Raw genomic sequence first — 27345 nt, forward strand, 5'->3', positions numbered from 1 at the left:
TTAAGTGTGATAATTGTCAAAATGTTTTCTGAAATCCTGACACGAAAAGGTTGACTGGGTAAATATTCCTATATCTATTTTAGAGGTGAGGAAACTGAGTCTGGAAAGATTTCCTTTGCAGACAGTTACTATAGTGAGAGCTCAACCGATGAAATTTAATTTAACAATATTTTAGCAAAGTAAATTGAATCAAATAGACAAGCCTTTATTAAGTCCCTACTATGGGTCTAGTATAATAGGGTACACATATGACCCAAAGAAAGATAGTCATTGCCCTCAAGGAGCTTCCACTCTAATAGAGGAAGACAAAACTTAAGAAGGACCTAAAATAAATGGGGGTTTAGGGAGCAATGCAGTCCAATTCAGGCAAAGTGACAAAGTCCAAAAAATGAAGTATGGCTAATCTGGGTCCTTCCTCAAAATATGCATTTTTACAATGGAATCTCAGCATTAGGGCAAGGGAGCAACAGGAGTGAAGTCAGAAGTTGGTGGTGAAATCCAGAGAATTCCTTGAGGAATCATTAATCAGAGAAGGGAAACCCAGGAGCAGAAGGGGTCCCAAAGTAAAAGTTTCCTCATGACCTTTCTGTGGATGAAAAATGATGATGCAATGAATGGAATGGACCAGCTTAAGGACTAAGCACTGAGGATTCGCTACCATTTGGGAAGGATTGGAGTGACCCTGTTCTGTGCTTGATCCTGAGTTCTTTAATATTTTTAATCACCAATTTGGAGAAAAACATAAATATTAGTCTTATAAAATGACCAGATGAAAAATATTTGTACACATAGCACAGTGAGTAGGAAAAAGGATTCCCCTCCAATATGATACTGAAAACATATTGAATAAGAATACCTATAAATGGCTCTCTGTGGGTTTAAGAGATCAACTTTATAGTCACATTATGCAGGAGTCATGGTTCTATGGTTCTGGGAACAAGAAAATTAAGGAGTTTAAATTAATAGGTTGAAATTACAATTCATGACAACATTGTAATGTCTTGGCAATAGAAGTTCATGGGATCTTGGAGAAAGGACATCATTGATTCACCATAAGCTACCTTGGTCAGAACACATCTGGGATCTGATATGCAATACTGTTCCTGGCATTTATTGAAGGACATTGGAACACATGGGAGGGCATCCAGAGGTGAGTAATCAGGGTCTCAAAATAATTCTTATTTGGGCAAAATGGGGATGTTTAGCCCTGAGAATACTTTTCTTTTTAAAGGGAAGTGTATAGCTCCCCAAGGAGTCACATGCTGGATATGTATAAATGTATAGATATGCATTAAAATATAGAAACAAATACTCACAAAATGATATGGGGGAGGTGATTGATGCATTTTTATTTTGGGAACTAGAAAAAATTCATGTAAAAATCATACCTACTTTAATCTTTGAGGGAAATGGGAATTACATGAGGCAGAAATGAAGAGGGTTACATTTCAAGTCTGGCACCCAACCTAACTAAAGGCATGGTGATGGCATCTAGAACTCCATGCTGGCCAAACAGAAAAAAGGCCAGTTTGGGTGGTCCAGAACATTAGTATAATGGGGGGAGGATGCAAGAATTTATTAAATGCCAATCATGTACCAGACCCTATGATCATCACCTTACAAATGTTATCTCCTTTGAGCTTCACATGGACCTTGAGAGGTCGCTGTTCTCATTATCCCCATGAAAGAGAATAAAGTGTTAAAGACCAATTATAAGAGCTTTAAGAGGGTCTAATTGTTTACTTCATATATGTGAAAATGTTCACAGCATTCCTATGATTGTCATCATTATTTGGGTAGTTTGAAAGGAAGGCGTGGGCTGTATTGAGTATGATGGGGCGATTCTAAAAAATAAAACTGTGTAGGGAGAGATAAAAAAGCAGTAATTATCTCCTACAAATGAAGCATAAAAGGGAAAATTGATACAGAAGAAGAAGCTAGTGGGGGAAGGATGGGTAGTGCTAAAACCTTACTCTTATCAGGAATAGTTTAAAGAGGGAACTATATATCCCCCCCCCCTCTCTATATATATATGTAAAAATACACATATATCTAGCATGTAGTTATAAATATATGAATATATGCACACATAAACACCCATATATACATATTAATACTGGTATGCTTATGTATGTAGGTATATAGGAATATAGGTACAAAAGTCTTCTAAATTAATAAAGAAGAAGGCAAAGGGATTGGGTGGAGAGAAAAGATAAAGGAGAAGGGTAAATAGGGTAAAAAGGATATCCATGAGAGGATTCTGGGAAGATGATAGAGTAGGTCAGAATACTTTTGCCTCATAAAATCTGAAGAATCAGAAGAAAAATCAGAAAAAAAGAGTAAAACAACTAAAGTCAGAGTAGAGCATCTATTCTTCTAAAAAACCTAAGACATTAGCTCCAGGGGCAAAGTTAAATCTGAGGGGAGTGCAAACTCCTCTAGGTCATCTCTGTAGAATCTACAAATAGAAAGCCTTGGGGGTGGTTGAGGTTGGGGGGCAACCTCAACCTTAGAAACTTTCATCTCATGGACTGCAGACTTCCCAAAATAATAGTAAGAAGGAACTGAGGCTTGGGGCAGTGTTCCCCATAACTTGGGACCAAAACCTGATCACACTAATAGCTGTGATAAAACCAATAACAGCAACAAAATAAAAATGAGCAAGCAAAGGAGAAAGATCCAATCATAGATAGCTACTACGGTGATAAAGAAGACCTTGGTTCTTATTCAGAGAAAGATAATGGAGCCATAGCTTATATAATATAGCTAATACATAGAACTGTAAAAGAAGCTGCTGCCTTTACAGTGAGAAATGTCAAATAGTCCAAATCACAAGAAAAGTTTCTTGGAAGAAATTTAAAAGGATTTTAAAAATCAAATAAGAGAGATCGAAGAAAAATTAGGGGAAAAATGGGTAATCCAAAAAATTGAAGAAAATGATGAAAAGAAAGCCAATCTCCAGTCTCAGACACTTAATAATCACATAGATGTGTGCTTGGATAATCCATTTAACCCCATTGCCTTGCAAAAAAAAAAGTCAATCAACTTCGAATAGAGTGCCAAAAGTTTAAGGAAGAAAGATTTCAAGGAAGTTCCTTAGGCAAAGAGAAGCTAATGACATCCTAAGACACAAAAAATAGCAAAACGGAAACAAAATGAGAAATTTAGAGTACAATGTGAAATATTTCATCAGAAAAACTGATCTGGAGAACAGAAGAATCTGAAAATCATGATAGAAAAAGAATCTTGACACAATGTTGAAAGAAATTATAAAGAAAACTTTCCTTGAAGTTCTTGAATAAGAAAACAAGGCAGAAAAAAACCCAAAACAAAAATACTAATAACCAATGGAAAAGGGTCCCAGGAAGAAAACCTACAAGAATATCACAGCCAGGTTTCAAAGTTTCAATGGTAAATAGAAAATACTATTACCAACATCAACAATAAAACCAATTTAAATATAGTGCAGTCAGGATTCCGCCAGACCTAGACGCTACTACATGGAAAAATTCCAGGTCTTGAAATACCATATTTTATAGACAGAAAAAGAACTTAGTTTACAACCAAAGGTAATTTATCCAACAATGATAAGTGTAATTCTAGGCAGAAAAAAATAGACTCAATGAACTGGAATACTTTCAGCTATGTGGAAGAAAAATGGCAAAACTTAAGGGAAAGGCACATAATATTCAGGAGAACCAATTAGAAGGTCAAAATGCTTGCTTTTTATATTTGAAAATATTATCCATTATTTTTTGACTATCATTTTTATTTGGTTGGTCTGAAAAGAAGGTTTGGGTGGCGCTAAAAAATTTAAATGGAGTAGGAGAGATAAGCAATGATTTCATATGCAGAGGGTAAAAATGTTACAGAAGAGAGTAGTGAGGAGATTGTAATAATGAAACCCTACTCTCATTAGGAATGAGGTTAAAGAAACAAGAGGGCAAGGGAATAGGATGAGGGGGAGAGGTGAAGGGAAGGATTTTTGGAGGGGTCGGTAGATAGAGGGAGAGGAGGACAAAATATTTGGCAGAAGTAAAGTAAAGGAGAGAGGAGGGATAGGAATAATTTGAGAACAGTGAGGAAAAATAGGGAAGAAGAAAATATACAATGAATGATTATAGTTTAAAATGTAGATGGGATGAATTTACTTATAGGGTAGAAAATGGTAGTAGAATAAAAATTCAAATTCAATTATATGTTGTTTTCAGGAAGCATAAAAATGAGAGATACATATAAAAGTGCAAGTGTGGAAAAAGTAGGAGTAGTAATCATGATCTTAGATAAAGTGAAAGATTCTATCAAAAGAGAATAATTAGGAAATTACATTGCATGCCAGTCATTTTATTCACTATAATGAGACCATTTAAAATAACAACTCAGTATAAAATACCCACGACAAAAACCAGACACAAGAACTATATGATCATAAATAATAGCATACTTTTTAACACAAAGCAAGATGTAAATAATTGAAGTATTTACTGTTCATGGACAGTTAAGCCAACATTTTAAAAAAATCATAATTTGACCCAAGCTATTTATGCAATGTCATCTGAATTTAGGAAAAAAATAGCAAAGTTCATTTGGAAGACCAGAGTGTCAGAAAATTCAAAGAGACAAGAGGAAGAAAGATGCAAAGGAAGTAAATTCAGTTGTATCAGACCTTCCATAATATTATAAGGTGAGAGCATTGTTGATGTTGTTAATTATATTAAAGTGCTCTTCTGTAAATAAAATATATGCAGCTTTAGAAGGAATGCAGAAAATTGGGAAGAGGTTTTTATAGATAATCTCTAAGATAGAATGTGATTGGATTTGAATATTGCTGTGATTTAGGAAATGATAAGGAGTGATGATTTAGAAAGCATAGAAAAATCCAGATTTATAAAGGAGGATGCTGTCCATCTTCAGAGGAAGAGATGACAAGGTGGGATAAATAAGGTACAAATTTATGTGTATCAGATTATCAATATATTTGGGTACATTTGTGTATGTATGCATACATATTGTTGTAACTTTTCCTCCTTTCTATATTTCTTCACTATTCTTTATAAACATATATATATATATATATGTATTAAATTTTAAACTTAAAATTTAAACTTAAATACAAAAGAAACAAACAAAATAACATTGTCAGTTCCACAGCAGATCATAGGAGAGAATTCATTATAAAATAATACATTTCCATTTCAAGAAAACCTGTATAATAAATACTGCTCATGGTGTTCCAAGGTGTCCATATTTTTTGCTTCCCAGTGTTTTTTTGTTTTGTTTTTGGTTCTTTGCTGGGTAGTTTTTAAGTTTAGTTTACTTTTCTCCCCAAAGGAGGTTACATTTAGTTGCAGATATAGAGAGATATACACACATAGACACATAGGCTTTCAGAAAGCATTCTAGAATTGAGAGATGTATACAAAGATATAATAGAGAGCAGGAGTACAATTTAGTATGGAGAAAAAGCAGGGATAGTGATGATGATCTCAAAGTTAAAGTTAAAACAGAGTTAATCAAAAGTGAAAAGTAGAGAAAGTATTTTTGTCAGTGATATTATTCAACATTGTTTTAGACTGACATATTTAGTGTCAGAACAGACAGAGAAATTATATAAACATAAAAATACTTTTTATACGAATAGCTATATCTGAATAATTGAAGTAGTAATTATATTTCATGGGTAGGCAGAGTCAATATGATTTTTAAAATGATCATTTTTACCTAGTGACTTTTTTTAATTCTAGTCATCCCAATTAAATTACTAAATATAATTTTATTTTGAAAAAAATAATAACAAATTTCATTTAGAAGAACATAAGGTCAGGAACTTCAAAGAAATTGGGGGGGAAGATGTAAGGGTAGTAGATTCACAGTATCCTTAACCTGTATTTTAAGGGGAGATCATTTTTGAAGTATAAAAGTAGATGATTTTTATTATTTTGAAATTAAAATTTTCTTATATAAATAAAAATCTATGCAACCAATAATAGAAGGAATGCAGGCAGACTGTCTCTCAGTTAGGAAAAGAAACAGATGATAAGAAATAAGCATTACATAATCTTACATTTATGTGCATAAATATATATATATATATAGGTTTATAGATATCTATGTTTATATATCTATATCTATTTTTCTGTCTATCATCTATCATTTTTCTAATCTATCATATATCTTTCATCTATCTAATCTATCCAATCTATCTTATCTATCTATCTATCATCTATCTATCTTTCTGTCTATCTATGTATCTATGTATCTATCCATCCGTGTATCTATGTATGTATGTATGTGTCTTTCTATCTATCTATCTATTATCTATCTGTCTATCTCTTTCTCTCCATCTATATTCATGCTTAATTTTAACATTTTTAAGGTGGTGGGAGGGAGGGAAGGGAAAAATAACATAAAAAAACAATGCATAGCAGAGAACAAAGGCAACCAACATGGAAACAAATAAAAGGTGAGAGACTTTGAAAACGATAGATAGCATTTATTTATATGATTATTATATTACACAATTATGTACATATATAACATAGATGTATTATATAAGTATTTCTTGAAATAGAAATGTATTTTCTTGAAATAGAAATGTATCTTCTGGTTTGTTGTATATAAAACAATTTTTTTCTTTTCTGATTTTGTATTTGTTTAAAAAAATGATAAAAGAATGACGACCTTTAAATATTTCCCAAAAAGTAGAAAGAGAAAACTATAAGTTTGGAAAGGATGAATGATGCTATGTTATGAAAGGTTCTATTTACAATGGGTTAAGATTTAATCTTAGAATTGGGTTAGGGTTAGCATTAGGATTAATGAATCAGAGAGTGACTTGACCACATCAGTAGGGACACCGTTTTGACAAATGAATAGAGGATAGATTGGAGTAGTAGATGGAAAGTTTGCAGCATAGATACTAATTAGGACTTCATGTCAAATGTCTAAGAGTGGTCATGAGGTCCTGAACATGACTGGTCACTTTGGAAGCAGGGAAGGAGGAAGGAGTATGAGATTATGTGATGACAGAAATAAGCACAACAAGGGGAATGATAATATGACCTGAGGGGCAGCTAGGTGGTGCAATGGAGAGAGTACTGGCCCTGGAGTCAGGAAGACCTGAGTTCAAATTTGGCCTCAGACACTTAATAATTGACTATCTGTGAGACCTTGGGCAAGTCGTTAACCCCATCACCTTAAATAAAAGTTAAAAAGAAGAGAGAAATATAATTTGACTTGAGATTCTTTGAGTCAGATTCTTTCTCCTTGGATAATAAGTGCTGTGGACTGTATATCCAAGTCTTTTCATTCAAAAGTCATGATTTTAGGTTGCATTATATGTATGAACTCCATGATCAAGGACAATGCTTTCTATAATGGGCAACTTCAGTGAGTTAGAGGGGTGATAGAGCTAATTGTGAGCCCCTCTTCCTCAAATCCTGAACAGGTTACGACTGGTTGCCGTTATATGTTGCTTTCCTCACTGTCTCAGGAAGTTTGAGGTTTAGGGGAATACGTTTTTATGTCATTGAGTTCACATTTCTGTGACTGGTGAGGGACAAGAGGTGTTTGCCATCCTATCTACCATACGAATATACAATGATCATATCAGGTGATGATAGAGGTTAGGTGGTATATTGGCCAGAACACCAGTTTAGGGGTCACCAAATCTGAGTTCCAATTCTGTCACAGATACTTGATATGTAACCTTGGGAAATTAATTAACACCTTTTGACCTGTTTCCTCATCTATAAACTGAATTGTTTTAGGATCAAAGCTTAATAAAGATGTTTCTGTTTATGTTGTTATCATATTGGTTGTTTGCTTGGTTTTAAAGAACAGTAATATCACATGATATTTCCTTGACTCACATGTAAATTGAATTTAAATGAGACAGATGCAAAAATGTTGTCAGCCTCTCTCCCATTATCATTATAGTCCAGTGGCAATACAAAAGTAAGGACAATATTTGATGGTCCAGGGAATGACCCTGATGTTTTTAATCTCTTACCAAACCCTAAAAACACTATTATACATTTTTCAGCCAGTTTCATGACTAGGAAACAAGTGCTCTCATCCATCCATTCTGTCACGGGAAGTCTTCATATGCTTGAAGTAAAATATCCCTCTAATTCACTATGATTTTGAGGTCTGTTGGTTACCCTCAATCTTGTATAGTCCATCTGCTGAGACAGTTTAACCAGAGTGTGACCATTTTGAAGGCTAAAGCTTCTTATAAAATTTTAAATGCCTTTATTTAAATATAATATTGTTTACTTTGCTTGGTTGGTTTTGCTTTTCTCTTTTCCTAAAGCCTACACTTTAATCACCCAGAAGTAAAAACAGAAGAAAGACATCAATATTTTAGACAGTTTCTACTGGCTCAAGGATTTGATTGATAAATTTTCATTACATTTATACCTCAGAAATTGGCAAATGCTACAAATCAAGGTCTGATTTATTGCTTTGTTGATGGTCTAGATAAAAGGAAGTTATGGATAAAATATTTATATTATTAATGATGTTTTAAACAATTTATAGATGAGGAAATCAAAGTGATCCATAGTAATATAAGAAATTGCTCCAAATCATTACTTTTCAGAGAAATGCAAATTAAAGTATCTCTGAGATACCACCTCACACCTCTCAGACTGGCCAATATGGTCAAAAAGGACAATGATCAATGTTGGAAGGGATGTGGGAAATCTGGGACACTAATACATTGTTAGTGGAGCTGTGAACTCATCCAACCTTTCTGGAGAGAAATCTGAAATTACACTCAAAGGGCAACAAAAATGTGCATACCCTTTGCTCAGCAATACCACTATATACTGTGAAGAGATGATGAAAAAGGGTAAAAACATCACTTGCACAAAAATATTATAGCAGCCCTGTTTGTGGTGGCAAAGAATTGGAAATTGGGTAAATATCCTTCAATTGGGGAATGGCTTTGCGAACTGTGGTCTATGTATATCATGGAACACTATTCTATTAGAAACCAGGAGGGATGGGAATTCAGGGAAGCCTGGAAGGATTTGCATGAACTAATGCTGAGTGAGATGAGCAGAACCAGAAAAACATTGTACACCCTAACAGCAAGTTAGTTGTTTGTGCTTGATTTTAAAGAACAGTAATATCACAGGATATTTTCTTGACTCACATGTAAAATGAATTTAAATGAGACAGAGATGCAAAAAAGTTGTCATCCTCACTCTCTCTTCCAGTAGCATCACAACCCAGTGACAATACAGAAGTGAGGACAATTGTTGATGGTTCAGATCCACTGGGTGACCCTGATATTTTTATCTCTTATCAAACACTAAACACTCCATTATACCTTGATGGACTTGTGCATTCCATCAGTGCAACAATCAGGGACAATTTGGGGGCTGTCTGCAACTGAGAATACAATCTGTATCCAGAGAAACAATCATGGAGTGTGAACAAAGACCAAAAAATATTACCTTTAATTTACAAAAAAAAATCAAAAACCCATTATCTTATTATGTAACTCTGCTATCTCTTATACTATATTTTTCTTCCTTAAGGATATGATTTCTCTCTCATCATATTCAACTTAGATCAATGTATACCATGGAAACATTATAAAGACTACCAGAATGCCTTCTGTCAGGGTGGGGGGAGGGAAGCAAGATTGGGGGGAAAATTGTACAACTCAAAATAAAAAAATAAACTTGAAAGTATTTCTGATAAACATTTTGGAGATGTGTGTAGGGGGGTCTGTTGTTAAACATCTACCATCACACTCCTAGACCTAATGCCAAACATTTCTAAATCAAGTCAATTGTAGTCAAGGAAATTTGTAAGTGGCCTCAACCTTCTCCACCAGTGAGAAATGGTCCCATCTGTTTTCAGTATCTTGGTTGAACAGTGTTTTGTCAGCTGCTTGGAATTTGTCTTTTCTGGCTAATTATATTATTAACCTCACAAGTTGTAATTAAGATAGTAAAAAAATGTTTCATGATGTTTCCTTCAAATGGCGAGGAGGAGAAAATCTTTCCTATTAAGTAACTATCATTGGCAGATGACAGACAAAAAATAGCAAGCAGAAAACTGACCACATGAAAAGAGGAAGCAGGAAGGAAGGAGTGCCACTTGAAGCCAAATTTGGCCGGTGGTTGTCCTAGGTATTCACACACTGCATCTGGAGACTGAAGACCTGCCTTGGGGCCCCGGTTCTGCTATTGTCATATGATAATAGAAAGAAGAGAGGAGAGTTTGGGAATGACTTTTTTCCCTTTGTTTTTACAAGGCAATGGGGCTAAGTGACTTGCTCAAGGTCACACAGCTAGGTCATTATTAAATGTTTGAGACCAGATTTAAACTCAGGTCCTTCTGACTCCAGGTCTTGATGGTGGTGGCAGTGATGTGCAGTGGTCATGGTGGTGGTGGTTGTAGGAGGAGAAGGAAGAGATATATTCAGTGTCATAGTAATATGACAGTTCCATGACAAGCCCTGTATGATAGTTCAGATAAATGATTTCTAATAATTCTTATGACTCTAATAGTTTTTTGATACTTAATACACATCTCATTTGTACTTCTCATGGAGACAAGGTTCAAGGTTGACTCTGGTTTCATAGTCTCTGGGTTTCAATGTCAAATTTTTCAGAAAGGACGCTTTGTGACTTTGGACCATTCACTTAAAATTTATGCTTCTTTCTGCAAATTTAGAGGTTGAATGAGGAGAACTCAGAGGGTATTTCTGTAATTCTGGTTACTAGCCTGTGATTCTGAGTTTCTACTCTATGACGCCTGTAAGGAAAAGAGAAAAGAATATATTCCAAGCATAGGAAAGAGGCAGAGAAAATCATGTCTTGGAGATATCAGAAGGCCAGTTTAATCTGAGACATGAAGGATATGGAGAATGAGATATAAAAATCCCAGAAAGTTACCCTGAAGTCCAATTTGAAGGGAATTTAAAATACTATAGAAGAATTTCTATTTTGACCTGGAGAAATTTACTCTATATGACTGCCTATTACCAGCCAACATTTGCCTTTCCTTTGCCCTTCATGAGATACTCATTTAAAATTCTGAAATGCCCAGTATTTTCTATTCCCTCATTATAAATGACTAATGCCAACCCTGATCTATTTGTGAAAGGGTCTTAGAGTGTGACTACCTGCTTCTGACTCACATTCTATCAGTGATTAGAAAGTCTTAAATTTGGAGCTGGAGAAGTCATTAAACAGCATCTACACCAGTGACCTCATTTAAACACCTGAGTACAGCTCAGAGTTTTATGTCCTGACTGGTAAATCACTTCCCTTGTTTTATGCAACCAGTTGACTTAAAAGATCTCCAAGGCTTCCTTGAACTCTGGTTAAAAAGTTGAACTTTTATGTTCATCATTAGTTGATGAAGGATTCTTCCCTCCCTCTCACTCATGTCCCTCCATATCCAATTAAATTCTCACTTTTATCTCTTTTGCCTCCCTAACTCTTCAATTAATCATCTGATCTCTGGCTATATATACATCTTCTCATATCAGACATTCATCTTTTCTCTTTGGATGACTTTAATAGCCTCTGACTTGATCTCCTTGCTTCTATTTCCTCCTCTCTCCTCTCTATCATAAACATAGCTTCCAAATGGCCATTGCTTAAAGTGGAAGGATGACCAAGCTCAAGAACTGTCAATGCCTCAATGCTTCTTTGGTATTCAACATCCCGCAAAATCTGGCTCCACAACATCTTTCATCCGTATTTATTGTAATTTACTCCTACTCACTGAACATATTCAAACCACAATAGACCACTTACCATTTTCTGTGTGGCATTAGGCTTTCTGTCTCTACCTTTCCACAGATTTCCTCCAAGCCTGGAATGTGCTTGCTCCTCAGTTCTGCCCTCTGAGAACCTCAGTTCCTTACAAAGCTCAGAAAGATGGCTCCTTTAAAATTTTCCCATTAATTGGTAGTCTCTTCTACCCCTATTATTTTCTATTCATTAATTTTTTTTAGGTTTTTGCAAGGCAAATGGGGTTAAGTGATTTGCTCAAGGCCACACGGCTAGGTAATTATTAAATGTTTGAGACCAGATTTGAACCCAGATACTCCTGACTCCAGGGCTGGTGCTTTATCCACTGCACCACCTAGCCACCCCTTATTCATTAATTTTTTAAAAAAATATTTTGTATTTTATTAAATATTTTTCATTTATAGGCCAAACATTTTAACCTTTGTAAAAAAATTGAGCTCAAAATTATTTTCCTTTCTTCCGTCCCATCCCTCTTCGTGAAAAGGAATGCAATTTGCATTTGTTATATATATGAAATCATGTAAAATATATTTCATATTAGCCATGTTACAAAAATGTAAAACAATATTAAAAAGAAATAATATACTTTAATATAAATTTTAACTTCATCAATTATCTCTCTGCAAATGTACAGCATTTTTCATGGTGGGTCCTTTGGAGTTATCCTGGACCATTTTCTTGATCATATTAGCTAAATCTTTTTTTTTTATTTTAATTTAATTTTTCCAATTCCATGCAAAGATAGTTTTCAACATTCATCCATTTTCATGTTTAGACTCTACATTGTTCCCCCACCCTCCTTTACTTCCTCCTTCCCCCATAGCAACAAAAAAATTTGGCAAAATTTGTACATCTACCATTATGTTTAACATGTTTCCATATCAAGCATGTTGTAAAAGAGGAATTTTAACTAAGGGGAAAACATGAGTAAGAAGGAAAAAATTATAAAAGAAAAATTTTAAAGTGAACATAATATGTTTTGCGCTGTATTCAGACTCCATATTCTTTTCTCTGGATATGGCTGACATTATCCATATCAAGTCTTTCAGGACTGTTGTAAATCTCTGAGCTACTAAGAGGAGATGGGCCCATCAAAATTAATCATCTCACAATGTTGCTGTTAAGATGTTCAGTGTTCTCCTTATTCTGCTAAATTGCCTCAGCATCAGTTCAAGCAAGTCTTTCCATGCTTCTCTAAAGTCTGGCTGCTCATGATTTCTTCTAAAACAAGAGTATTTTGGAACATTCCTCTACCATAACTTATTCAGCATTCTCCAATTGATGGGCATCTTCTCAATGCCCAATTCTTCTCCACTACAATAAATAGAGGAGCTAAGTCTTTCACTGCTGATCATTGAATAATGCTGCTATTTTTGAGCACAACATCCTTATGCTTCTCACATCACTTTGCATTAGTTCAGAAAAGTCTCCCTAGGTTTTTGGAAAACAATGTTTCTCATTATTTCTTCAGTTGTTCTCCAAATGATGAAAATCTCCTCAATTTTCAATTCTGTGTCACAAAAAAGAGATGCTTTAAATATTTTTTGTACAAATAAATCTTTTCTCTTTTTCTTTGAACTTTTGGGATACAAAGCTATTAGAAATATTGCTGGGTCAGAAGATGTGCACAGTTTTATGGACCTTTGGACAAAATTTCAAACTATTTCTCATTATGGTTGGATTAGATTACAACTCCACCCATAGTGCCTCAGTGGTCCAAATTTTCAACATTCTCTCCAGCATTTGTTACTATCTTTTTTCGTCATGTGTACAATCTGAAAGGGATGAAGTGGTATCACAAAGTTGCTTTAATTTGTGTTAGTTAATCTGATTTAGCATATTTTTATGTAACTTTTAACAATTTTGATTTCTTCTGAAAACTACCTGTTTATATTGAATGACCATTTATCAACTGGGAAATGTCTCTTTTTTTGTATAAATTTGACTTAGTTATCAATATATCTGATAAATGATGTTGTGAGCAGAGCAAGTTGCATTTCCCCTGTTACCTGATTTCCTTTTATTTTTGAGTGGTTTGCTATTTTTTGATGGAATTTTTTTAATTTCATGGAATCAGAATTAAACATTTTATTTCTTATGATACTCTTGCATTATCAATGGATGATATAAGTTAATATTTCAGTGTTCCCCTAACTCACTTAGGATTTTGCCAAATTTTTCTAAATAATTTATCCATTTTGTCCTTATCTTACTATTTGGTATGACAAAAATTTTACCATTTTACCACGAATTTTTGTCTAATGTTGAGTTTTTACCCCACAAAGTTTGGATCTTTATAGTTATCAAATACTAGAGTAGTACCACAGATTTTTATAATTATTGTGGATCTAATCTATTCTACTCATCCATTGCTTTGTTTCTTAGCCAGTATCGAATTTGGTTTATGATTACTGATTTGAAACTGCTAGGCTGCCTTCCATCTCATTTTTCCATTGATTTCACTAATATTTTTCACTTTTTTATGTCAAATGAAATTTGTTAATAATTTTTCTAATTATACAAAATAATTCTTTGGTAGTTTCTTTGATTTGGCACTGGAGAAATAAATAGGCTTGGTATTTTCTTTGGCTTAGCCTACGCATGAGCAATTCATATTTATACGATTGTTTAAATCTTTATTAATATGAGTTTTTTGTAATTATATTCATATAATCCTTGGCTTTGTCTTAGCAGGTAGACTTGGAAGAATTTTATATTGTTCAGCAATTATCTTAAAGAGAAATTCTTTTTGTCTCTCTCTGTTGGGTTTTGTTGGTATATAAGAAGAATTCTAATGATTTATGTGGGATTATTTTATATCCTACAACTTTGGTGAAGTGAATTATTTCAACTATTTTTAGTTGATTCTCTAGTGTTCTTTAAGTATACCTTTAGATCATTTGCAAGAAATGATAGTTTTATTTCCCTCATTGCTTTTTTTTAAATTTCTTTTTCCTTTTCTTCTTATAACTACTTTTCCTAATATAATACTGTTTAATAATGATGATAATGGATCTACTTGCCTCACTTCTGATTTTATTGGGAAGACTCCAAGTTTATCCTCATTACAGATAATATTTGCTCTTGTTTTTAGAGTCATAAACACCATTTATTTCTATACCTTCTAGCATTTTTCAGAGGAACAGGTGCTGGATTTTGTGAAAGGCTTTTCTGGCATCTATTGAAATAATTATGTGAGTTTTGTTACTATTGATATTGATATAGTCAATTATGCTGATGCTTTTACTAATATTGAAAAATCCATGCATTTCTATTCTACATTTTTTTCTGATCATAGCGTATGATCTTTTTGATCTATTGTTGTAATTATCTTGGCTATAATATTCAAGATTTTTACACTGATATTTAGATAAGTGTTTATACTTTTCTTTTTTCTCCTTTTTTTCTAACATGCATGTAATCATTCATCCGTTTGCAAATTCCACATTTTTCTACCATCCTTCCTTCCTTCTCCACACCCCATGGCAGTTAAAATCTATTAAAGGCTGTAAATTTACAATCATCTTTAAGATATTTCCTTATTAGTCATATTGTAAAAGAGGAATTAGAACAAAAGAGGGAAAGCTATAATAAAGAAGGAACATAAGATAAAATTTTAAAAGTGAACATAATATGTTTTCCTCTGCATTCAGGCTCCATAGGTTTTTGTTTTGTTTTGTTTCTTCCTTGGAATGTGGATGACATTTTTCATAACAGTTTTTCAGGATTATCCTTCATCACTGACCTGCTAAGAGAAACTGAGTCCATCATAGATGATCATCATACAATGTTGCTGTAAATGAGTACTGTGTTCTCATCAATCTGCTCACTTCACTCAATATCATCTCATGCAAGTCTTCCCAGGCTTTTCTAAAGTCTGGCTCATGAGTTCTTACAGAGCAATAGTATTCTATCATATTCATATACCATATGTTGTTTAGCTGTTCCCCAATGGATGGACATCCCCTCAATTTCCAATTCTTTACCACTACATAAAGAGCTGCAATAAATATTTTTGAATATGTGGATCTATTATCTTAGTTTGTGATCTCTTTGGGACATAGACTTAGTAGTGTTATTGCTGGATCAAGGGTTCTGCTCAATCTTATTGCCCTTTGGTAAAGTTCCAAATTGCTCTCCAGAATGGTTGAATCAATTCACAATTTCACTAACAGTGCATCAGTGTCCCAGTTTCCCATATCCCCTCCAACATTGATCATTTTTCTAGCTTGTTATATTGACTAATCTTCTCTGGTTCCTAAAGTGAACATTTCTAATACAATATTGAATAACAGTGGGATAATGATTATCCTTATTTCACCCCAATCTTATTAGGAATGCTTCGAGTTTATCCCCATTACATATGATGCTTGCTGTTGGTTTTAGATAAATACTGCTTACCTTTTTAAGGAAAATTTCATTTATTCCTATGTCCTCCTTCTGAATTTTTCTCTTGCTCTCCTCTGACACTATAATAATTTGTTTTTGTTCAGATTCTTTTGTGTTGCTGATGCTGTTTGCTCATTTTTCTACCCTCTTTCTGGATTTAATACTTTATATTTAAGTTGGACTTCCATATGAGCTTGAGGGGAATAGAGGATCTCTCTCACTTTGGGCGTTATTCTACTGATGTTTTCAGAGATAATTCCTGGGTATTAGTCCTTTGAAGGTGGCATGATCTCTAAAGAAGTTTGGTCATTGCTCTTTTTTGTCACAACTCTGGTCCTCATACAGGAAGGGCTCTTGATTCCTTGGAACTGGAATCATCACTGTTCTTCAGTATCTCTGATGGAAGAAGTGATCCTGCCCCTCAGGGCATTCCCTATCTCAAGTGCCCCTCATTTTCCTTGACCTCTCACCCAGAAGTGGATATAGGCTGTGGAGCTTCCAACCATTTAACCCTCAGGATGACAATGCTTCTCTCTGTCCTTGAGCTATGAGCCAGACTGGATATGGTTAATGAAGTTGCTAAACAGTGTCTGGTCCTGCTCTCGATCTTTGCACAGGGCACCTTGTCAATCTCTTTCGGACCAGTTCCCATGTCCCCTTACTATATCTTCCTCAAGAGCTCAAGGCTGCTGCTGCTCCTGTCAACATCATCTAGTCCCATCAATAGTTTCATCCACATGGACTCTGGATCAGTTTTCTTCCCCATGTCATAGATCTCTCTATCAGACCTTCTAACGTATCTTAGACTTTAAACATTTCTCACTTTGACCTTTCCTTGGTTCCGCCACATCCCAATTTCGAGTTGTCATTTTAAAGTTATTTGGAGGGGAAGGTAGGGAGAACTAGGCTGAGTCCTTCTCTACTCGACATCTTGGCTCAACTCCTCTGTTTATTTTTAAATGTGATTTGTTTTTGCTTTTGTTTTCTATACACAGCTCACCTCTCAAAAGAATGCAAGTTTCTTTCCCATATCCTCAGATTCCAGCCCTGAACTGACACAAAGTAAGCACTGATTTATGAATGAATGAAGACGCAGACGCCTAGAACTCCCTCTCTCCAAAGCTACCTCTTCTTCTTGTGTTTTTTTTCATAAATTTGAGATGTACTTAGTTCTTTAGAAATGTGCATTTTCTCATATCAGGTCCAAATTGTATAGGGCAGCATTCTGTGTTGATGATTATATTGCGTAAAAAATTCCATCTCCAAATAGCAGGTAATCCAATGAATATTTCTGACAGACTTCCCTCACAAAATAACTCAATGCTGACAGGAGTACAGAAAAAAAGAAAATGTGCTTGTAGGGGTCATGTTCTAGTGTAATGATATTGTACTTCTACAAGTCCACGGCACAAAATCTGGGCTATATTTTTCACTTTAGGTCCTGAGCAGCAACATACCTTGGGGTATAGTGGTCATAGTACTGTTCTTTAGTTTAGGTATCCTGGATTTTAACTTTGACTTCAGAACTTCCTGGTTTCTTATCTACAGTCTACCACTTAATCCCTCTGAGCTTCATTTTCCCCATATGTAAACTAAGGAGAATGGGTTGTTTTTTTTTTTTTTTTTTTTGAAGCAGCAGTATTTGTTAATAGAGTTCTTGTTTTATTGGTGGAAATATTAACAGATCCAACCATTCTAGAGAGCAATTTGGAATGCCCAAAGGATTATAGTACAGAGCATACCCTTTGATGCAACAATATCACAACTAGGTCTATATTCCAAAGATAAGGAAAAAGGGAATATGACATACTTGTACAAAAATATTTATAACAACTTTATGATGGCAGGAATTGGAAATGGAGGGAATGTCTATTGGGGAATAGCTAAATAAACTGTGATATATGGTTGTGATGGAATATATTGTGCTATAACAAATGACAAGCAGTATGATTTCAGAAAAGGAAAATTAAACCGGTAAGAGTTACATGAACTGATGAAAAGTGAGGTGAGCAGAACCAGGGAAATTTCTTTCATGAAAAATTGGAATGACTTAACTACTCTTAGCAATTCAATGTTCCAAGACAATCACAAAAAGATAAATGATGAAACACGCTATCCATCTCCAGAGAAAGAACTGCTATTCTTTGGTGGCTTTTTTTGGGGGGGGGGGGATTTTGTTTTTGCAAGGCAATGGGGTTAAGTGGCTTGCCCAAGGTCATACAGCTAGGTAATTAGTAAATGTCTGAGGCCAGAAACTCAGGTCCTTCTGACTCCAGGGCCAGTACTCTATCCACTGCTTCACCTAGGAACTGCTATTCTTTGAAGACACCCACATAGACTCTGGGCCAGTTTTCTCCCCCATGTCATAGATCCCTGAAACATACTATTTGTTTGTTTCATTGTCTTTTTAAAATTTAAGTCTTCTTGTATGGAATGACTAATATGGAAATGTTTTTAATGATTACACATATATAGCCTGTATCTAATTGCTTACTATCTCAAGTTGGGGGGGGTGAGAAAGAATTTGGGTGTCCAAATTTCAAATAAAAGTTTTATCATGCAAGTGAGGAAAATAATTATATTAAATATACAAAATTAGGTTAATTCCTTTGGAAATGAGAGTGTTGGTCTTAGAATAATTGAAAGCCTTGATTCAAACTCAAGTCAAAATGAGACATCATGAGGGCCTGAAGAAATGTTCTGAGAATTGAATAGTGGAGAGAATGGTTATAAACAATAACTGGATACTAAATAGAATAAAAACCCAAAGCATCACGCCTAAGGTGTTTATCCATATGGTGTAGATGCCAAATAGTCTTTTCTGCCCCTAGGGAATGTGCTTTTTACTAGAGATATACAGCACATCCCTAGAGACAGGGCAAATTGGAGAGAGATTAAAGGAGGACTTCTTTGAGGAGGCAGAGTGTGCAGTGCATCATGAAGTAAGTCAAGTCTCCTAAGAATTTAGATGAGCAGGAAGTACAGACAGAGCTGCCATTCATCATATTGCTGTGAAGAAGGGTAGTTGATGGAAAGAGCTATGAAATAAATCTAGAAAGGTAATTGGAAGAAATATTATATTAGATTTTAAGAGATAGGATGAAGAGACTGATTTTAATCCTAGAGAAGTGATAATTTCTGAAGGGAAGCATGAGAAAGATGTGGAGGAAGAATCAAAGAGAATTGGGAATTCACTGACTAATGTGTTGAAATTTCATTTTTTTCTTCCTTTTATCATCTTTCATTCCCCTTCTCCTTGGTAGTATTATAAGTTTATAAGTAGCTAGTATAAGAAAACAAGAGTAGGAAGTAAGATTGCCATGGGAAACATAAAAGTCACAAACTGTCCCATAAATTAAGCAGCATAACAGTCACTTGCAAATGGTCTCATAAATTAGAGGAGCATCAGATCCACTGGCAACTTCTCATAAATTAACTAAAACCATATCTTGAGACTCTATGTTGAATTAGGGGAAACTGGCTAGACCTTAATATAACATCTCCTCAGTCCTGCTAAGTGACTCTGGTCAGTAAGCTTCAAATAAGCTTCATTCATGTGCAGGAACACCAGTAAAACACCAGCAAAATGTCCTGCCATTGAATTAACTCTAAAGTGTTGCTGATAGCTTTGAGATGATGTGACTAGGTCAATGAACTAAGCTTAACAAGGCTTAGAGAAGAGTTCATTTATTCCTTCCTTCCTGCCCCACCTCCAGCCAAACCCTATAAAAATGGAATTTTGTCTTCTCTGCTGCTACCCCATACCATTTCTCTGCCTACTTAAGGGTCTATGCTGCCTTAGTGCCCACAATTCTGATCCATATTTACACAGTGACTGTCTCTCCTGCTCCCATTTCCTTCCCCATTCCTTCTTACTTTACTTCTCCATTCCATTCTTTATTTCCATCCTATTGCCTCTCTACCCCACTCCATTTACCTCTGTACTTTTTGGTCCTCCACAAAGTGTTATTGAAACATTATTCCTCACTTGCTGTATTCTTGGTCTTTTTTTATGAATATCCATTGGAAAAGGATGTCTTTTCTTCTCTTGACCCAAATGATCCCCCAGCAATCCCATTCTTTTAGTCATAATCTAGGAGTACCAGGATTGTGACTATATCTTGCTTTCACATCCACCCATAAAGAAACTTGGTGTAATGAATTTATGAGTAGATAGTAAAAAACTTATAAACTTTTCTAGAAGACATTTTCCTCTATTTGGGTCTCAGTAAATAAATGAATAATTTTATAAATTAATTAGGAAATGGGCAGGGGTGTGGGAAGCAAATTCACCAGGAAGGATGAAAATACAGTCAACAGATCTAGCAAAGCTTGGAGCAGCAGCTTTGGGTCCAAAAGTGAGATTGAAATAAATCCATCAAATAATCAACATTTGTTATTACCTATTTTTGTGTCAGATACTATGTTAGACAACAATAGGAACAAACACGAAAATGAAACAAACCCTATTTTCACAGAGTTTGCATGCTATCAAAACAAATTTAAGGAGAAGAAACTGAGTTCCATTAATATTTGTTGCTTTTGAGATATTAATGGAGCATTTAGGGAGCATGTCTTCACAAGCCGATGGTTCAGGAATGAGGTGAAGATTAGGATGTAATCTGAATAACCATTATGATTAAATTTGTTGTGCCAAGGGTGAGCTTAACAGGCTAATAGAATAAGTTATAACTAGACAGTACTATGAAATGTAATAAATTTGGATATAAAATCCTAGACTTGGCTATGAAAACTAAAATGAAAGGCAGGGAAATTTTGACCCGATGTCATGAGAAAAAACACATGTGCAATCAAATAAACAAGAAAGAATTTTAGTGGACTGGAAACTTAGGAAAAGATCTTATAATTTAAAAGAGAAAGAAAACATGTTATCCAAACTTAAATAGTTATTCTTCACAAAGAAGGAAGTGATGTCCAAGATGTCTTCTGCCCTGTTCAGAACATAATTGAACAATATGGGTTCTGGATTGAGTGTTTTTTTTTTTTTTAATTTTTAACCACTGCCACCTCCAATCTGACCTCCCTTCTCTTATTTTCTTTTTCTCCTCCTTTCTAGCAGGGTAAGATAGATTTCTATGTCATATTAAGCATATATATTATTTCCTCTTTAAGCCACTTCCAATGAGATCTCCACTCCCACCCCCTCCCCATTTCTACCCTCTTATTCAAAAACTCTTTTGTGCCTCTTCTATGAGAGATAATTTACTCCATTCTACCTTGGCCCATTTCCAAGTGTATTTCTTGTTCTCACTCCATAATATTATTTTTTACAAAGATATAATTCCATCATAATCAATTCATGGCATCTGTCTACACACACACACACACACACACACACACACACACACACACATAGAGACTCACACACTTTCTTTCTTTGGAGTTATCATTTTCCCATGTTCATATGTAAACAGTTTCACATTATTGAATTCCTTGTTTCTCTTTCCTGTGGGCCTTTTGTACTTCACTTGAATCTTGTATTTGCAAGTCTAGCTTTTTATTCAACTCTGGTCTTTTCATCTGAAAGAGTTAAAAGTCTTCTATTTCATTAAATATCCATTTTTCCTCTCAAGGACTATACCAGTTTGTTGGAAGATAATTTTCTAAATCTCTGTTACTTTAATGTAGAAGTAGCTGCATCTTTTGATATTTTGACTGTCATTCCAAGATATTTGAATTGTTTCTTTCTTTCTGCTTACACTATTTTCTCCTTAACCTGAGAGTTTATTTGGAATTTAATTCTGAGAGTTTTTTTTAATCTTATTTTCTGATAGTTTAAATTATGGAATTTCTTTCAGGAGGTAGGGGACTCTGAATTTCTATTTTACATTTTGGTTCTTGAATAGCAGGGTAATTTTCCTTGATAATTTCTTGAAAGATAATGATTAGGCTCTTCATTTTTATCAGCGCTTTTAAGTAGTCCACTGATTCTTAAATTATCTTTTCTTGATCAATTTTTCAGGTAAGCATTTATTCCCAATTATATATTTAATTTTTCTGTTATTTTTCCATTTTTGATAGTTATGTTGTCACTTGATGTCTCATGAAGTCATTATCTTCCACCTTGCCAATTCTAATTTTAAGAAATGATCTTTTTCTTTGAACTTTTATTTCTCTTTTTTCATTTGGTCAATTATATTTTTAAGGAGTCTATTATTCAGTGAATTACTGAATTTTATATCCTCAAATGGCATTTCTGCTTTTTAAGGAGATCTTCTCATTTGTGAATTTTTAAAAATCTTTTTCCAGTTGGACAATTCTGTTTTTGCAATTCTTATTTTTTGCAATATTTTTGTCACTCCTTTAGTAAATTGTTTATATTTTTAGTAATTTTATTGCCCCAGTCAAATTTACTCTTCCACATTTTTCCTTTATCTCTCTTATTTGATTTTTGCAATCCTTTGAGACCTTTCAATACTTCTTTTTAAATCTAAGACCAATTTAAATATTTTTCATTGGTACTTTTGGTATAGCTGTTTTGACAATGTCTTCTGAATTTGTGTTTTGATCTTCCCTGTCTCCATAGATGTGATGTGGCCCTGGATGCAAGATAATCAGGTTTAAGGGGCTTGCCAAAGGTCACACAGTAAGTAACTATCATGTGTCTGAGAACTGATTTGAATTCAATTCCTCTCCTCTCTGGGATCAGACCTCTATGCACTGGATACCATAGTAGCTTTATATGGTTGGTTCTTTTGTTATTTATTCATTTTTTTCAGCTCATTTTTTCATTTTTAGCTGTATGTTAAATTTTAGACTCTGCTTTTAGGATGGAGGGGACCCTGTCCCAAGCTTCAGGTTTTTTTTTTTTTTTTTTTTTGCACAGTTGTTTTTTGAACTAGCTCTGGGTGTCTATAGACTTTTAGGGCTCCCAAGATAATATGATCTAGGAGAGGTGAGGTCATCTTTTGGCCTGTGCTTTGGTCTGTGAGTTACCATAAGCACACTATTCTGCCCTGGAATTATGACCAGAGACCCAGTTCCTTCTAGTATTCTATTTTGACCTGGAACTAGGAGCAGAACCAAGTATGGCTAATGGTACAGAGTCCTCAACCCAGTTCCAGGAAGGGGTCCTACATTATTTCCTTCTCACCAGTTTTCTGTCCTCTTTACCATCTGTGGCCTGAAATCTCTGGAAACTGCCACTGTTGATTAAGTCAAACCCCAAAGCTTGCTGCTGGCTGGCCAAGGTATGGTCTGTGCTGAACTGTCCTTCACTCTCATCTCATTAAAATATATTTTTCTACTGTTCTTCTAAGTTGCTTGGGTTGGAAAATTGTTTTGCCTCATCATTTTTTTTTGTTCTTCCCCTTCACAATTATTTTAATGTAGTTTAGAGAGAAATTTGGGAGAGCTCAGGAAAGTTCCTTTACTTTGCCATCTTGATTCTGCAGTCTTGTGATTTCATTGGGTTTATTTGACCTATAGGATTGGATTTAAGGAACTTAGTTATCCTCAAGTCCTGGAAAAGTATTTTTTTCTGCCATACCTGCTAAAAACTTAGTGAGACCAAAATCATACCGAAATGTTTCTGTAGCACCAGCCTTTTAGATAAGACATGCCCCCCTTAATTACATCTCATTTTATCACCGTGCCTCTATGCAATCTTCAGTTATCTTTTGGTCATTTACTGCATTTGGTTTGTCCATTCCTGTCTCTCTCCCTTCACTTCAAAAATGTTTCTGTCTCCTACATTAAGTGCCATTTCCTTCCTATGTTCTCATTTGCTTCTGTCTTCAAGACTGCTACTGTCCCGCTAACACCTCCTTTTCCTTGGGTACTCACTGATGCCTAACTCATTTAATATCTGCCACTTTCCTCTTCAAAAGGAATACTTTGACCCTGTCTCTTTTGCTAAATTTCAGCCCATTTTTATGTCCTTTTCTGCAGGCAATGACTCAGAACTCCCTGAACACCTCTCTTCCCTGTATATACATTTGGGTCATTCTTAGGGTGGATTCCTTTATAGTCTATAGTCAAGAAATGACCTGCCGCATCATTACTTTGTTGAGTGGATTTAGTGGCTACAAGGGTCAGCCATTCTAAGTGCCTCTTTCTGTCAGGCATTGTTCACCTAAGATCTTAAAATTAAAAACAAATGAAAACCCCCAAATCAAACAGAGGCACCTAGTTTAAACTGCGATTGAACAGGAATCCCTTTTCCACATCATAACTCAAAATGGTCCCCCAGAATCTCTTTCAATGTCTAACATGATGAGTAGAGAATCTATTGTAGTTTTGGGCAATTCTGATTATTAATTCCCTCCCTCTTTAAATAAACCCTAAGTGGGGGCAGCTAGGTGGCACAGTGGATAAAGCACCAGCTTTGGAATCAGGAGTAGCTGGGTTCAAATCCAGTCTCAGACACTTAATAATGACCTAGCTGTGTGGCCTTGGGCAAGCCACTTAACCCCCACTGCTTAGAAAAAAAACAAGAAAACCCCCCAAAACCCCAACAATAAATAAACCCTAAGCTTGCTATCTTTCCCTTGCTCCTACTCTTAGGCACTCTGGTTAATAAATTGATCCATCAACCATCATTGATTACAACACACTATTATTTACTGAAGATGCAAAAAATCAATTGAGTTAGTATCTGGCTTTAAAGTCTTATACTCTACTTCACATGTGTGTTTAAGTGTGTGACTTAGTGGGGTGGGAGAGCCACCAGATATTATCAGGTAAGTAAACATAGGCTATATCAAATCAAATATCCCAATAAATAACTCATGATATTTGAGTGGCTATCAATGACAAGGGGGGGTTAGGAAAGATCTCTGAAAGGAAGGTGACTCTTGAGATCATCCTTGAAGAAAAGAACGAGTTCAGATCCAAGGAGATCAGCCCTAATTCTTCTTCAATGTCATAGCCCAATAAATGGCTAAAGATGAAGTTCTTATCAGCTCAACTTTTCTCTTGTCCGGGTGATGTATCCAAAGAGCTCATTTTATCCCGATACAACCAGGAATTCTCTAGTCCGCTCAGTGCCTAACAAATTGTTGCTAATTGTTTCTTTCTCAGTTATGTATCCCATTTCCTCTTCCCTTAAAGGCCCCCCTCCATATTTCTATAGAAATTCTATTTCTATTTCTATAAATTTCTATTCTTGATATGGTGCCTCTTTTTTATTTACAAAAGGCATGACATAGTCTTTCACATAATAGCTTTGATTCACTCAAGGAGGCTCAAAGACCTGTTCACAGAATTCTGATTGAAGGACTCAATCCAGTTATCTTTTTACTAATTTAATTAGTTGAGTGACACACCAGTGATATTCCTTGGGTACTCTTCTATGAGTGGGTGCTGAGTGTTGCTATATTATGGTGCATAGCACACTAACCTCAGAGCCAGAGAGACCCATATTGAAACCTTGTCTCTGACAGATACTTGTAGTAGGACACAGAGAAAGTCACTCAGCAGCTCACTACTCCATTCCATTCTCTAATACTACCATTTGCACAGAGGCTGAACCTTGTTTCTGTAAAGAGTGTCCCCAATTGAACATTCCCAATCCCAGTGAAACCATAGGTCTAGTATGTAGTTTAGTGTTTCTCCCAATAAAATGCAATTCTTTGAGTTTTTGTTTCTGTCTTCTCAATCTGTAGATAAAATCAAATTGGCACTCCATGTGACTCATTGGAATCAGTGCGGAATTCATAGAACTCAGGGAGGGACTCCCATCAGACTGTCCTCTGTGATTAACTTCTTCTAGGTCATAGGGAAGAGTAACACAGAGATGAGCGTGGAAGACAGTAATGGTCATCAATAGAACCATTACTCACTTACAGAAGATCAGAAATCCCCTTTCACATCAGTGTATAGATAGCTATATTATAACTTAATGTTTATTAAGATCTCTTAGGAAGGATGCGGAGGAAAATTGCTTATGGCAATATCGACATACAGATCTATTTTTATTTCTGTGCACATATTTTATTCTTGACAAGAAATGAACTACAAGGGCACAAATGGTGAAACTTCAATCTAGTTGCCATTAAAATGATGCCAACAACATCAATGCAAGGGTCAGCTCATACTTGGGGACAAATGATGTTTAATAGATGGAAATGTTTTGTCCTTGGTGGGCTCACCAGTGTGCCCCTATTTTTACAGCTCTTTTCCTGTTCTCGGATCACCGACTTTTAAAGCTGGAAAGGCCCTCAGAGGCACTAGCTCCATACCTGAATGAGAAACCTGTCTATAATATCCCTGACAAGTGAGCGTCCCAAGGGAAGGTTTCCAGTGAACAGCAGTCCCTTGGTATTGCTCAGACATGGCTGGAGGAGTTGCCCAGTGGTTACCTTGAAAAATCACCATATTCCTTAAGGATTGTCTCAGTTGAATAGCTGAACCTCCCCTCCCCTCCCTCCTCATGCTCCTCTCTCTCTCTCTCTCTCCCTCCCTCTCTCTCTCTCTCTCTCTCTCTCTCTCTCTCTCTCTCTCTCTCTCTGTATGTCTTTGTTTCTGTGTCTATCTGTGTCTCTCTGTCTCTGTTTCTCTCTCACTCACTCTGTATGTCTTTGTCTCTTTTTCTCTGGGTCTCTGTGTCTCTCTGTTGTTTCTGTCTCTGTCTCTGTCTCTCACTCTGTATGTTGTCTCTTTGTCTGTGTCTCTGTCTCTGTATGTCTTTGTCTTTTTTCTTCTGGGTCTCTCTGTTTCTGTCTCTGTGTCACTCTGTCTCCATCTCTGTGTCTCTCTGTCTCCGTCTCTGTGTCTCTCTGTCACTGTCTCTCTCTCTCTCTCTCTCTCTCTCTCTCTCTCTCTCTCTCTCTCCCCTTTCTCTCTCTCTCTCTGTCTCTAGCTGTCTTTCTGTATGTCTCCTCTCTGCTGCTTCTCTATCTTACTGTCTATGTTTCTGTCTCATTGACTCTGTTTCTTTGGGTGTCTATCTCTTTATCTCTGAAGCAGAGATGATGAGTGAGAAGTTTAAAGAGGCCTAGGGGGTAGAATGCAAAAAACTTTGTACTGAGCATCACAACTGAGTGACCCTAATTCTGGTCCTTACTGTCCTTGTGAATTGAACAAAACAATAGCATCTATTAGAGCCCCAGTTGTAAAATGGAGCAATGTCCATACTCCCTGGCTTGCAATAAGGAAAGGATTTTGCATCACAGAAACCTCAGTTCTTTAAGGGTGTATTTTAGGATTCCTG

General features: G+C 35.4%; 1 long non-coding RNA gene across 1 annotated transcript in view; it reads left to right on the forward strand.

Annotated features, from left to right (window-relative positions):
• The first annotated feature begins 1027 nt into the window (after positions 1-1027).
• The window catches only part of LOC141512641 (uncharacterized), a 122276-nt gene continuing 95958 nt past the window's right edge, over positions 1028-27345 (forward strand). Inside the window, exon 1 of the long non-coding RNA XR_012475558.1 lies at positions 1028-1150. This is a non-coding gene — a long non-coding RNA (uncharacterized LOC141512641). The remainder of the gene's footprint in view (positions 1151-27345) is intronic.

Source organism: Macrotis lagotis, chromosome 1 (assembly GCF_037893015.1).
Source record: "Macrotis lagotis isolate mMagLag1 chromosome 1, bilby.v1.9.chrom.fasta, whole genome shotgun sequence".
Lineage (NCBI taxonomy): Eukaryota > Metazoa > Chordata > Mammalia > Peramelemorphia > Peramelidae > Macrotis > Macrotis lagotis.